This window comes from Rhipicephalus microplus, unplaced genomic scaffold (genome assembly GCF_043290135.1).
Source record: "Rhipicephalus microplus isolate Deutch F79 unplaced genomic scaffold, USDA_Rmic scaffold_14, whole genome shotgun sequence".
Lineage (NCBI taxonomy): Eukaryota > Metazoa > Arthropoda > Arachnida > Ixodida > Ixodidae > Rhipicephalus > Rhipicephalus microplus.
In genome coordinates, this window is record NW_027464587.1 from 13548041 (window position 1) to 13561212 (window position 13172).

At 46.0% G+C, this 13172-nt stretch overlaps 1 long non-coding RNA gene across 1 annotated transcript in view; it reads right to left on the reverse strand.

Annotated features, from left to right (window-relative positions):
- Window positions 1-11749, reverse strand: part of LOC142784416 (uncharacterized) — a 34087-nt gene extending 22338 nt beyond the window's left edge. The window contains exon 1 of the long non-coding RNA XR_012888616.1: window positions 11667-11749. This is a non-coding gene — a long non-coding RNA (uncharacterized LOC142784416). The remainder of the gene's footprint in view (window positions 1-11666) is intronic.
- Window positions 11750-13172: the final 1423 nt, after the last annotated feature.

Genomic DNA, 13172 nt, shown 5'->3' on the forward strand with positions numbered 1-13172 from the left:
ACAGCGCCGATTTTGGCTGGCTCTGGTTGTACACCATTGGTGTCAACTAAATGGCTAAGTACTGTGATTTGATGGCGTCAAAAGTGACATTTGGACGAGTTGAGCTGCAGGCCAGCGTGGCGGAAGAAGCCTTAGATGACTGAGAGGCGCTCTAAATGAGTTCCAAATGGGGGTTGAAAGACGATGACGTCGTCCAGGTAGCACAACACGTGCACCATTTCAATCCTCTGAGCATGGAGTCTATCATTCGTTTGAAGGGGGCTGGAGCATTACAAGGGCCGAAAGGCATGACCTTGAACTGATATAGGCCATTGGGGGTGATGAATGCCGTCTTTTCACGGTACATTTCATCTATCTCTATCTGCCAGTAGCCGGAACGAAGGTCTATGGAGGAAAAATAGTGAGACACATAAAGGCGATCCATGGCATCATCTGTTCGTGGAAGAGGGTACACGTCTTTTTTGGTAATTTTGTTTAGGCGTCGATATCCACGCAGAAACGACATGCACCGCCTTTCTTGCCGACTAGCACTACCGGAGAAGCCCAAGGACGGCAGAATGGCTCAGTGATGTCCTTGGCGAACATTTTGTCAACCTCGCTTTGAATAATGAGATGCTCGGCCGTCGAGACCAGATATGGACGCCTATAAATAAGATGCTCATTATTGGTGTTTATGCGGTGGTTCATACCAGTAGCTTTCCCCAACGGACGGCTGCTGAGGTCAAAAACATCGATGTAGGAGAGCAGAACCTGGTTAAGCTCGTCAGACTGCTGCGGTGTTAAGTTTGAAGCGATCATCGACCTAATAGCGATGTCAGAGCAAGTGTCAGATTGATGTTGAGCGTGGGGGCCAGAAAGAGTCGCCATCGGGAAAACATCTACCGCGTTGCCTCTAAAGGTGGAGAGCAAGACCAAAGAGATCTCTTGTGGCAGCACTTGAGGTGTCAAGCTAAAGTTGACAACTGGGAGGCAGGTAGAATTCCCGGCGACGGACAGAATGGTGTGCGGTATTGGAAAGCCGTGGTTTATGAGGACATCGATGATAGAGGTCAGAACATAGTCACCGTTGGGAACTGGTGGTATTCCGACGAGCTCTACGTGGGTCAGTCTCTGTGGAGGGAGGCGCATATGTCCCGTTGTGCCGAGGCGACTCTGCCGTTGTACAAGCGGTTGTGTTGCAGGCAAGTGTAGACGGAGCGTACTGGTTGAAGAGTCTATGAGGACAGGCTGCGTGGACAGGAAGTCGGGGCCTAAAATTCATCGTGAGGGCATTTATCAAGGGCGGTGAAGCGAACAACTGTGTGTCAATCCACAATGCTTACACGATCGAAGCACATTCCAACGATACAAGCTATTCCGCCATCCGCAACACGGACGAACTGAGTGGTCGCAGGTGTGAGAACCTTCTTGAGTTTGCAGCGAAAATCACTCATCATCACGGGGACCTGAGCGCCGGTGTCAACAAGAGCAGTGACATATACACTGTTTACTTGTACTTCTATAAGGTTCCGTTTTGTCTGTATCGTCAACAGAGGATTTTCTGTCGGTCCAAGCGATGCAGCACCACCTCCGGGGGCTGCAACACTTAGTTTTCCGTCGCAGAACCTCACGTGAAGGCGGGGGAAGATGGTCGGTGGGGCACTGAAGAACGAGACTGGCGACGTTGGGGGCGGGGAATGGAGAACGGGAGTAGAGATGTTCAGTAGTAGGTTCCTGGGCAAAATGGTCGTGGCTGGTCTCATGACGATAAGGAGGACGTGCATGGAAGGTACGAGAGGAAGCTTGTGCAAAGGACCTCAGCGACTTCTGCATTGGCGAGAAATGTGCCCGATTCGGCGACACGAGAAGCAGATCGGCTTGGCTTCGTGTGTTCGCCATGCGGACGGATTACGGAACTTTGAGAGAGAACCAGCCGGGAAACGACGTGCAGGCATGTATTGGGACTGGAAGTCGGGGCGGAGAGGTGGTGAAATATAGTAAATTTCCAAGCTGGCAGTTTCCTGCTGGATGACTGCTTGAATGAGGGGCAACGTAATTGGAGGAGAGGGATCACGGGACGTTCGTCGCACCTTAGCTGGAGCAGCCGCTTCAAGTTCTCGCCTGATGAGTCGTATCAAGTTGTCGCAGGTGTCTGGTGGATGATATGTATCTAGACACGAGGACATCGCAGCGGTGTTCGGAAAGTGCTAGAACTGATGGGAGATGCGCCTGTTTTAGTTTGTTGGAACCGACGGCATTCTTGAATAATAGCACCAACAGATCTCAAGTTGAGCCCACCGTCAGTGATACTTTTTAGAATATGCGCAACTGTGTCAGGCTCGGATATGTTTTCGGCAGCTTGGCGGCATACTGCGAGGACCGTCTGAATGTAACTGATGTAGAACAGCTTCACGATGACCAAACGGGTTCATAAACAGCTCACGGACCCTTTCCTTGAAGCAGTGCCAGCTTGTAATGTCATGCTCGTGGTGGTCGAACCAAACACGAGCTGTTCCGTCAAGATAAAAGATGACGTTTGCGAGCATAAGTGAGGGATCCCACCTGTAAGTAGCGCAAACGCGTTTATATAGGCGTAGCCAATGATTGACGTCGGAACCCTCGCGGGCCGAAAACATGCCAGGGTCTTTAAGGGCGGGAAGCGTCACGAAAGTTGTTTTGGCCGCTGGGTTGGCAGGCCGAGCAAAAGGGCGGGCGACTGGACAAGATGTAGCCGAGTCTTGAAAGGTCATGTTGAAAGCCACGAGAGAGCATCCGCTTCGGAGTTCCGTGGCGAGGACGGGGATAGCACGACTCCACGAAATGTGTTACGAGAAAGAAACGGACTCGGAGGAGTAGTCACAGATGTATTTACAGCTGGTTAAGCGAGCTGCGCCAGCCACAGAGACTAGCTTCCGCCAGTCTATCTGCTTTACCTTCTTCATCTCCATGCACTGGAGCGTAGCAATATATATATATATATATATATATATATATATATATATATATATATATATATATATAATGCAACGAGCAAGGTTGCATAAAAACACAGGTTATTATTCCAGAAACGTTAGCCGCAACAAGCTGGTACAGGCAGGAACCCGGCAAGCACGAGCCACACACGGACGTCAACGTCTTCTTTCACGCTGGCACAGAGCTGGCGCCACTATGCTTCGGTACAATTACTCCCCGCGCAGAAAGGAGCCAACCTGGCGACCTAGGGAAAGGACACGACAAGGGGGTCATAGCACGGTTTGAGGCGTGATACGTGTACTGTTTCACGCCCACGGCAGCGTTGGTCCGAGGGTGGATCAATGGGCTCAACTTCATAGTTGACAGGAGATGTTTGCCGCACCACACGGTAGGGGCCATGGTATTTCGACGAAAGTTTCGGGGAAAGACCGGGAGGGGTAGACGGGACCCAGAGCCAAACCAGCATTCCTGGGTTATAGTGTACAGTAGACGCAGAGGAATCGTGGTCAGTCTTCTGGCGCCATTGGTCTTGTGCGGTAAATGAGCGAGCGAGTTGACGACACTCTTCGGCATAAGCAGCTGCTTCGGAAACAGGCGTCGCTTCGGAAACATCAGGCCTGTAAGGGAGAATGGTGTCCATGGAGCATGATGGCTCACGTCCGTACAGAAGGAAGAAAGGAGAAAAGCCAGTGGTTGTTTGTGGCGCAGAGTTGTACGCGTACGTGACAAAAGGGAGCACTTGGTCCCAGTTAGTGTGGTCGTCAGAGGCGTACATGGCAAGCATATCTCCAAGGGTACGGTTAAAGCGTTCTGTCATGCCATTGGTTTGGGGATGGTATGCCGAGGATTTCCTATGAACAGTGCGACATGCCTTGAGTAGCTCGTCGACGGCGTTCGAGAGAAACACGCGTCCACGGTCACTGAGTAATTCACGAGGTGCACCGTGTCGCAAAATGAGATGGTGAAGAAGAAAGGACGCAACGTCTTTCGCAGTGGTAGCAGGCAGCGCAGATGTTTCAGCGTAGCGTGTTAAATGATTCAACGATGTAAAGCACTCCTTGAATCACAACACGAGCAGTGCATGTGGCAGAAGGTTGGACGTGTTGCGAACTCGCCGTGCGTAAAGAAATTTCAACCAGTGGAGTCGTCACTTTGTTCAGTTTGCGGCATAACACTTCACTGATTATACAAATAGCGGCACCTGTGTCGACAAGAGCAGTTGTGGCGAAACCGTCCACAAACACGGCAATCTCGTTAGGGGGCGATAGATGAGGCCTTGTAAATTTCGTCGGTGGCGCAGCTCTTGCCTCAGGAACTGCGACTGTTAGTTTTCCTCCTGGGCGTGGTTGGAACGGCGAAGCATGGGGGAAGGAGACCGGAGACGGGGTGAAGGAGATCGACGTCGGCTGAAGTCTGGTCGACGTGAGCGGGGGTCATGTGAATCAGGTGTCACATGCGATTCTGATGGCCGAGGTACGTTGCCAGAATGCTGCACATCCTTAAAATAGAATCCACGGCGACGACAGTAGCGCGCGACATGTCCTGGAATACCACAGTTGTAGCAGACGGGCCGGTTATCCGGAGTACGCCAAGAGTTGACAGGTGCTCGAGGTGGTGGAATGGGCCGATTTACCGAATAAACTGAAACTGGTGACCTGTAGTAGTTGGTGGATGGACTGTATGAAGGGAGCGGCGGTTGGGCAGAAGGTCGGCGGACGGCTTCTGCATAAGTCAGCGGTGCAGCCACTGATATTGGGGATGTGGGCGAAGGGAGAGCCTTGGCAACTTGCGTCTGAATAGCACGGCGAAGTGAGTGGTCCAGTGTTGTGGGGGTCTCGTTGATGGTGGCGACAAGTGAGAGCTGTCGAGCAACTTCCTCCCGGATGTACTGTTGAATTTGAGGCATTAACACGCTGTAGTCGGAGCCACTGCTTTTGCACTCCAAGGCCGAAATATCAGCTGTCTGCGTATTAGCGCGACGTGTAGAAACTCGTTGCTTGCGCAGCTCATCGAAACTTTGACATAACTGAATCAAGGCCGTGACGGTCTGTGGTCTTTGGCCACAAGCATATGAAAAGCGTTGTCATCAATGCCTTTCATTATGTTCTTTATTCTGTCAGCCTCCGTCATCCTGGCATCAACTAGCCTACAGAGGCTGATCACATCCTCAATGTAGCTCGTGAAGCTCTCACCATTTCGCTGAAATCGTCCCCGCAGTCCCAGTTCAGCGTGAAGCTTACGCATGGCTGGACGACCGAAAAACGAGGTGACGGCCTCTTTGAAAACCGACCAGGTGGGAATGTCGGCTTGGTGGTTGGTGAACCATAGGTTGGCCAAATCCGTCAAGTAGAAGATGACGTGAATCAGCTTCGCAGGGTCATCCCATTTGTTAATCGCGCTGGCATGCTCGTACTCTGCCAGCCAGTCCTCGACATCTTGATCTTCAGTGCCGTTGTATACTGGTGGGTCACGCAGACGAAGTACACCAGAACACATGACGGGTGGCAGCGTGGAAGAGCCTTGTGGGGGATCGACGCGCTCGGTCATCGTAGACTGAGATGGTAGCTTACGGCTGCGGAGCTCCAGGACGTTACTCAGCACCTCCACCAAATGCAACGAGCAAGGTTGCGTAAAAACACAGGTTATTATTCCAGAAACGTTAGCCGCAACAAGCTGGTACAGGCAGGAACCCGGCAAGCACGAGCCACACACGGACGTCAACGTCTTCTTTCACGCTGGCACAGAGCTGGCGCCACTATGCTTCGGTACAATATATATATATATATATATATATATATATATATATATATATATATATTATTCGAAGGTCGTGGGTTCGATTCCTGCTCACAGCTGGTAATTTTTTCATCCACTTTTCTTTCTTCTTTCTTCTTATTCACATTCCATTGGTTCTAAGAACTTCCCCTGTACATTCCTTGGCATTACTGTCTGTTATATCTCATTAATATTGTGTTAAAACACGGAAATACGAGCCCTTAGGTATACACTTCTCTCCCTTATTTTATATATATATATATATATATATATATATATATATATATATATATATATATATATATATATATATATATATATATATATATATATATATATATATACATATATATAGTCCAGTAGATCCTCCGTGAGCGGTCACAACGTGGTTTATTTCGACGTTTCGGCCTTGAATCTGGCCTTCATCAGGATTAAAGGTACAGTTTGTTGGTGCTCAGCTTTCTACAATCTCAAATCAGAGGGAAAGGAAAGAGGAAAAAGACAGATAAAGAAAAAAGAAGAGAAATAAAAACAGAGAAAAAAGAATATAAGGTGGAATCCCCCCGGGCGCCCCCTTTCCTATCTTTCTTCCACTTCCACTTCATCTCTCTCTCCTTTCTCCCCTTCACCTTTCTGATGTCAGTGGTCTGTGTATGCTTCCTTTCACTAACGCATTCTTCCCGATCAGACAGCGCCTCCTGGCACTGGCGGTTCGGTGTGGGGCAAAAGAGAGCTTTTTTAGAAAGCTCTAAGCCTTTAACTGCTCGGAGCCCTGTCAACATTTCGTCGTAGAAAGAGGGGTACCGCGTATTGGGGCAGAGGCTGGTAAGCGGGCAATCCACCGATTCAACACCCTCGATAGAGGGATAATTGAGAATCCTGGAACACTTGCAGCAACTAAAGCATTAGAAAACAATAACGGCAATAATGAAAATAGTAACTGAGTTCACGGCACTGCGGCTGCGAAGGGCACTGGAGAACTCAAAACAATTCCAAGTGTAACTTCTCTTCCTAAGTGCAGCTGTCGTCTGTTTTCTGTTTTATTTTACTACCCAATCAATTGTGCCATGTCCAACAGCAACCCTGTGCACAGCCGGGAGGCTCCACTGCACGCGTAATCCAGAAACGGGCAAGGAATTCGCATTGCGCCTGCTTACCAGCCTCTGCCGCAATACGCGGAACCCCTGTTTCTACGACGGAATCTTGACGGGACCCCGAGTAGTTAAAGGCTTAAAACTTCCTAACATGCCCGCTTACCAGCATCTGCCCCAATACGCGGTACCCCTCTTTCTACGACGAAATGTTGACAGGGCTCCGAGTAGTTAAAGGCTTAGAACTTCCTAAAAAAGCTCTCTTTTGCCCCACACCGAACCGCCAGTGCCAGGAGGCGCTGTCTGGTCGGGAAGAATGCGTTAGTGAAAGGAAGCATACACAGACCACTGACATCAGAAAGGTGAAGGAGAGAAAAAGGAGAGAGATGAAGTGGAAGTGGAAGGAAGAGTGGAAGGGGGGCGCCCGAGGGGAGTCCACCTTATATTCTTTTTTCTCTTTTTTATTTTTCTTCTTTTTTCTTTTCTCTGTCTTCCTCTTTCCTTTCCCTCTGATTTGAGATTGTATAAAGCTGAGCACCAACAAACTGTACCTTTAATCCTGATGAAGGCCAGACTCTAGGCCGAAACGTAGAAATAAACCACGTTGTGACCGCTCACGGAGGATTTACTGGACTATATGCAACGCTACGGCCACTCAACCACCATGCGTAATATATATATATATATATATATATATATATATATATATATATATATATATATATATATATATATATATATATATATATATATATATACTGAGATCTGACAGACGACGATGCTAAGGAAAGTATAAGGGAAGTTGGGTTTAGGTTTATTTCCAACACAAAAAGTTGGGGGTTCGCCAGGCAAAAAAAGCTGTTGAAAAACAGCTTGAAGAGACCTGGGGGACCGTACAGGCAGCAGCGAATAAAAAGTATAACTAACATGACATGATACAACTTATACAACTTGACAAGATATAATAGCATCGGTACATAGCAAAGTAAATATAAAGAGGTACAACAAAAATGCACAGATACAGCGAAATGAATGTAACAGGGAAATGCATCAGAAATTAAAATGCACCCATATAACTAGGGGAACTGCACATACCGAATATGCAAATGATTGAACGTATAAAGAATGCAATGCAAGAACAGTGGTGCAGTGACAGTTAATGAGGTTATGCTGTAACGGCTGCACAGTCATTTAATGGGAAAAGTCTTATTTGTTTTTTAAATATATGGAATGGGATATCAAAATTTATTTGTGAAGATAGACGAATTATTAGTGCAGGTAGCTGATAAGTGAGGGCTGACCTTCCGTAGTTCGTACGTGTTCTTGGTATTAGTGCCTGTGTATTACGTAGTAGATAACGTCTTGATGTTGCATGTGCCATGTCTATCAGATCATAATTCTGTATGTGCAGGAGGAGTTTATAATCGTATAATTTGGTTGCTTTAAGCAAATTATGCTTAACATATAAAGGATTTTTGGGTAGGTCTTTTGGCTCACCAAAATAGTTCTCGAGAAGTCTGAGCACTTTCTTTTGCATTGTTTCCAGTTTGTAGTAATTAGTAGTTGTTGTGGTATTCTAAACAAGTGTGCAATAAGATAAGCGGGAGTCGAAATGCGCGTAATATATCGCATCGCCTTTTTTAGATGTAAAGGAATTAAATGGGATAGTTTAAATAATATACCGACGGCTCTGCTTAGCTCTGAAGTGAGTTTATTGATGTGTGTATTCCACGACATGCTTTCTTTAAACCATACGCCTAAACATTTCTGACATTTTACGCACTCCAAGGTGGTGCCCTAATACGTTAGCGTAAGCTCTGTGTCATAGGGCTTATCAACGGGCTTAAAGAGGACGTAATTAGATTTCTTTTTATTTGGGGATTGTCTACTAGCGTGAAGCCAACCATCCAACTGAACAAGATATTCGTTTATCACTTTCTGAAGCTGAGTAAGTGTGTGCGCTGAAAAAAAGACGTTGGTGTCGTCAGCGTACATTACTAACTTGGGAGAGTTAGGAATAATAAATAAGTTATTAACGTACAATATAAATAACAAGGGTCCCAGAATCCACCCCTAGGGCACTCCTTGTTTTATTGTGGTTGTAGGGGAGGTAACATCTCCAATTTTACACACTGCTTTCTGCAAGAAAGATAATTCTTTAAAAGATCTAGGGCGATGCCGCGAATGCCATAGTCATTAAGTTTCAGTAGCAGAATGTCGTGATTAACGCAATCGAACGCTTTACTTAGATCAATGAAAAGACCAACACTGTAGGGTTTGTTTTCAATGTCATGTAGTATTTTATCCTTTACATGTAACAAAGCTAGCTCAGTGCTTTTCTTTTTCTGGTAACCGTATTGTGCATCGTTTATGATTCGGTGCTTAATTATGAAATTAACAAGACGCATGTTGATGACATTTTCAAACACTTTAGATAACACAGGTAGCACCGAAATGGGTCTGTAATTACTTATATCACCAACAGCACCTCCCTTATGTATCGGGCATATGCGAGCAAGCTTCAGATCTGAGGGGAAGATTCCAGTTTCAAGCATTCTGTTAATAATGCGTGTTAATGGTGAAGATATAAGAGCAGCAACGTATTTAATGGGTAAGGTACTTAGCTCATCAATTCCTGCCGAAATATTGTTTCTAATGTTTCCACAAATTTTTCTACCTCTTGTGGACTATAGGGAATAAACTAATTGAGTGTAGCAACCTTTTGCGTTTATGTGTAGTAACATGACAACTCTCAGAACTGAGATTTGCTTGAAATTCACCCATATTCGTAAAGTATTCATTCATTTCTGTGAGTGTTTCTAATTCCGTTTTGCCATGGGCAAAAGCTGCAATGTTAATATGACGTTTTGCTTTCGAGTTGTTTGATAAATTATTTACTTCGTTCCACAGCTTTCTGGGTTCATTAGGTATAGTAGCAAAAAGCGTTTGATAGTAGCAGGTCTTAGCCTTTTTCAAATCGGCGTTTAACTTATTACGGTATCTTTTAAATTCGCTAAGAAAAGCAGCGTCACGTGTCTGTACAAATGCATGATACATTCTGTTTTTATGTTTTGTTCTTTTGTACAAACATCGACTAACCCAAGGCTTGCGAATTGTTTGCTTCCTGCAGAATAGAACAAGTGGGAGGTGTCGGTCATAGATAACCCTAAGTGCCTCATTGAAAAGACTGCATGCTTTATCAGGGTCTTTTTCTGCGTAAACGATGTTCCACTGAGTGGTTTCGTGCGCATGATAAAATTCGTTAAGCTGATCCGAATTCATTCTACGATAACGCGGCTTTTCGCTTGAGTCACGCCTGTCACTATCAAGCAGCAAAAATGTGAAGATAGGCAGGTGATCGCTTACATCAAGTGATAATATACCACTGGTGCGAGTTTGACTGGAGGCGTTTGTGATATTTACATCGAGCAAAGTGGCCTTGTGGGTGGTAAGACGTGTAGGTTGTGTGATGACATCGGGACAGGCAAACGAGTCTAGAATAGCTTTCAGCTGCTCACATGATGCATCCCCACTAAGCATGTCAACATTTACATCAACCATGATGAGGAATGAACTGCGCATCACATGGAGTTTGCGCAGAAGCTTTTCCGTAAAAATAAAAAATTCAGACTTATACCCAGTGGGAGGTCGGTAAACAGCTGCAACTATTACATTTTGCACACACATTGTAAGACACCCTATATGAGGCGTGATACAGGCCATGTCGTCGATAACGTCATGAATGAGGGTATCTTTAACATACATACTGATCCCACCACCCCAATTCGAAGAACGAACAATGCTATTATGAACATAACTTGCAAACTGTGGTGGGCTATCTTTCGGAGTCAGCCAAGATTCCGTAAAACACAAAACATGAAATTTACTTTCAAAACGGTTGAGGGACAGGCTGATGTCATCTGTTTTGTTTCTAATGCTGCGAGCATTTAGATGAAATTCAGCAAACTGTTCAGACAACACCTTGAAGATGCACAAGAGATTATCTTGGTCATAATATTGACAATATGAAACATTGGCCATCCTGAGGTAATTAAAAACAGCCCAAGTACTTGGAGTTCATTCACTGATGCATCTTATCTATATCTTCTCGACAACAGATTCCGAGTCTCTCCGATGTCTCCGATTTTCGCGCGAAGACTTTCCCTCCTTGCGTCCAGACGAATCGCCAACCAACTTCCCGTTTCTCTGCCACTGCAGCACCAAGCAGCTGTTTACCCTGACGGGTTAAGTTTTCATTTACAAAGATTGGTGCTGAGCTCTTGAAACCGACTTCTCTAGCCGAGGGCCTCACTTTTCTAGCTTTCATGAGAACGGCATTCCGCTTGTCGCGTCGCACAAAACGTACAACAATGCTTCTAGTTCCTTCCTTAGATATGCCCATCCTATGACAGGTGTCAATATCAGATTCCATGACCGGTTCCTGGACTGCGGCACACAACTTTTTCACAATCTCAAATGGCTCTCCTTCATTTGGCGCACCTTTAATTTCAAGGTTGTTAGCATGGGTATATTGCTCGAGCTCTTCCACTTTTATTTGTAGCTGTCGATTTTGTGTCACTAGTTTCTCGTTAGCTTTCCGTGTTATTACTAGTTCTTCGCGCAAAGGCTTAAGTTCTTGCGAGAGCAAATTGACATTGTCACAAGTCTCACTACAGGGATCAACGCTTCGTTTGAAACCACGAAGCTCGGCCCGAATTTCTCTCTTAAAATCATCAAGCGCTTCGTTAATATCCTTCGTCATGTCAAGAAACACGAAACACAATAGTTTGACAGCAGTGCAAAAAGTTAAAACACTTATAATTCTATCGCAAGTGGAACAACGCTCACCTGCATAGAAAAATATGCAGTATCAAGCGATGTGAAGTCGATCCGCACTGCCGCCAAACTGAAGATCACCCGGTGGATGTTCGGTTTATATGTGCAGGGTCAAGAAGCCACGTGACATGCGCAGGTGTAGTATGCCTTGCTTCTACCACCAACAGCTGATGTGGCCGGCAACCGACGGATCCGATCCTTTTTCCGCTTCTAAGAGCAGTTTCGCTGTGCACACTTCAAACAGGCTGCATGGAAAAATATACAGTATCAAGCGTTGTGAAGTCGATGTGCACTGCCGCCAAACAAGTTATTAGGCCGAATCGTATCGTAAATGTGAAGAAAGAAAAGTGGGTGAAAAGATAACTTGCTGTGGGCAGAAACCGAACCTGCGTTATCTTTTCACCACTTTTTCTGTCTTCACGTTTAGAATACGATTCGGTCTAATAACTTCCCCTAAACATTTCTTGGCTATACTGTCTATTAGGTCTGATTTATTATTGTGTCAAAACACGAAAAAAACGAGCCCTTAAGTACAAACTTCTTTCCCTTACTTTTTAACGAGGGTCTCGTACTGGTAGACTTGGTACTTTAGGTTGTATACGAGGCGTTATTGGTCAGCTGCCAGCTCGCAATAAGTTCACGTGCAATATCACGCCACACAGGCTTATATAAAAAATGGCAGCATATCCATGGAGTGAATGATGGAGAGTGGGGCGAAGCATTCGTCCATCCATTCATTCTTGCTTCCGTCCGTCCATGCGTCCGTCCGCCGGTGACCGTCCATGCGTCCATCCGCCGGTCCGTGCGTGCATCTGTTCGTGCGTCCGTCCCTGCGTTCGTCCATGCATCCGCCTCTGCGTTCGTTCATGTGTCCATCCATGCATCTGTCTGTGTGTAAGTTCGTCCATCTGTTACACTCCAAGTACCGCCATCTCGCATCTTTTCAGCATATATTCCCTATATAAAAGCACCGCCATCCAGCGGACATTCTGAGGACTAAACGAGAGGTGGCACACGCACACTTTCTTACGACTTGCGCTTCTTGCCTGCTTCCCACCGTTAACCACCTCGAGTTCATGGTATATACTATAGTTCATTGTATTCTTGGCACTGCGGCCCAACGCTCGCTGAACCTTTCTAAAACTAAGGAGGTTACACTCAGCGAGTATAACGTAGCAACCCTTTCTTGTCAGATAGTGCTCAATGTACATGCCAATGGCTGATAATGGGGATCGCAGCGTGCGCGTTTACTAAAAGCCGAATGCTCCTGTCTTGCATTCCCCCTTAGCAGCCATTAAAACATGTACACTGAGCACTATATTTATTGTTAAACAACGCACAGAAGAAATCTCTCATTGGCGCCACCTTGGAAGTCAAAATTTTATACTTGTTACACACTACAACGTCTACGAGGGACAAACGGGTGCCGCAATAAGAAGCTTCACCCTTAAAAGTGTGCGACTCTCGCCGCCATGGCTACTAAGGGCGCTGACGGACGCACTCACGTTCATATTCACA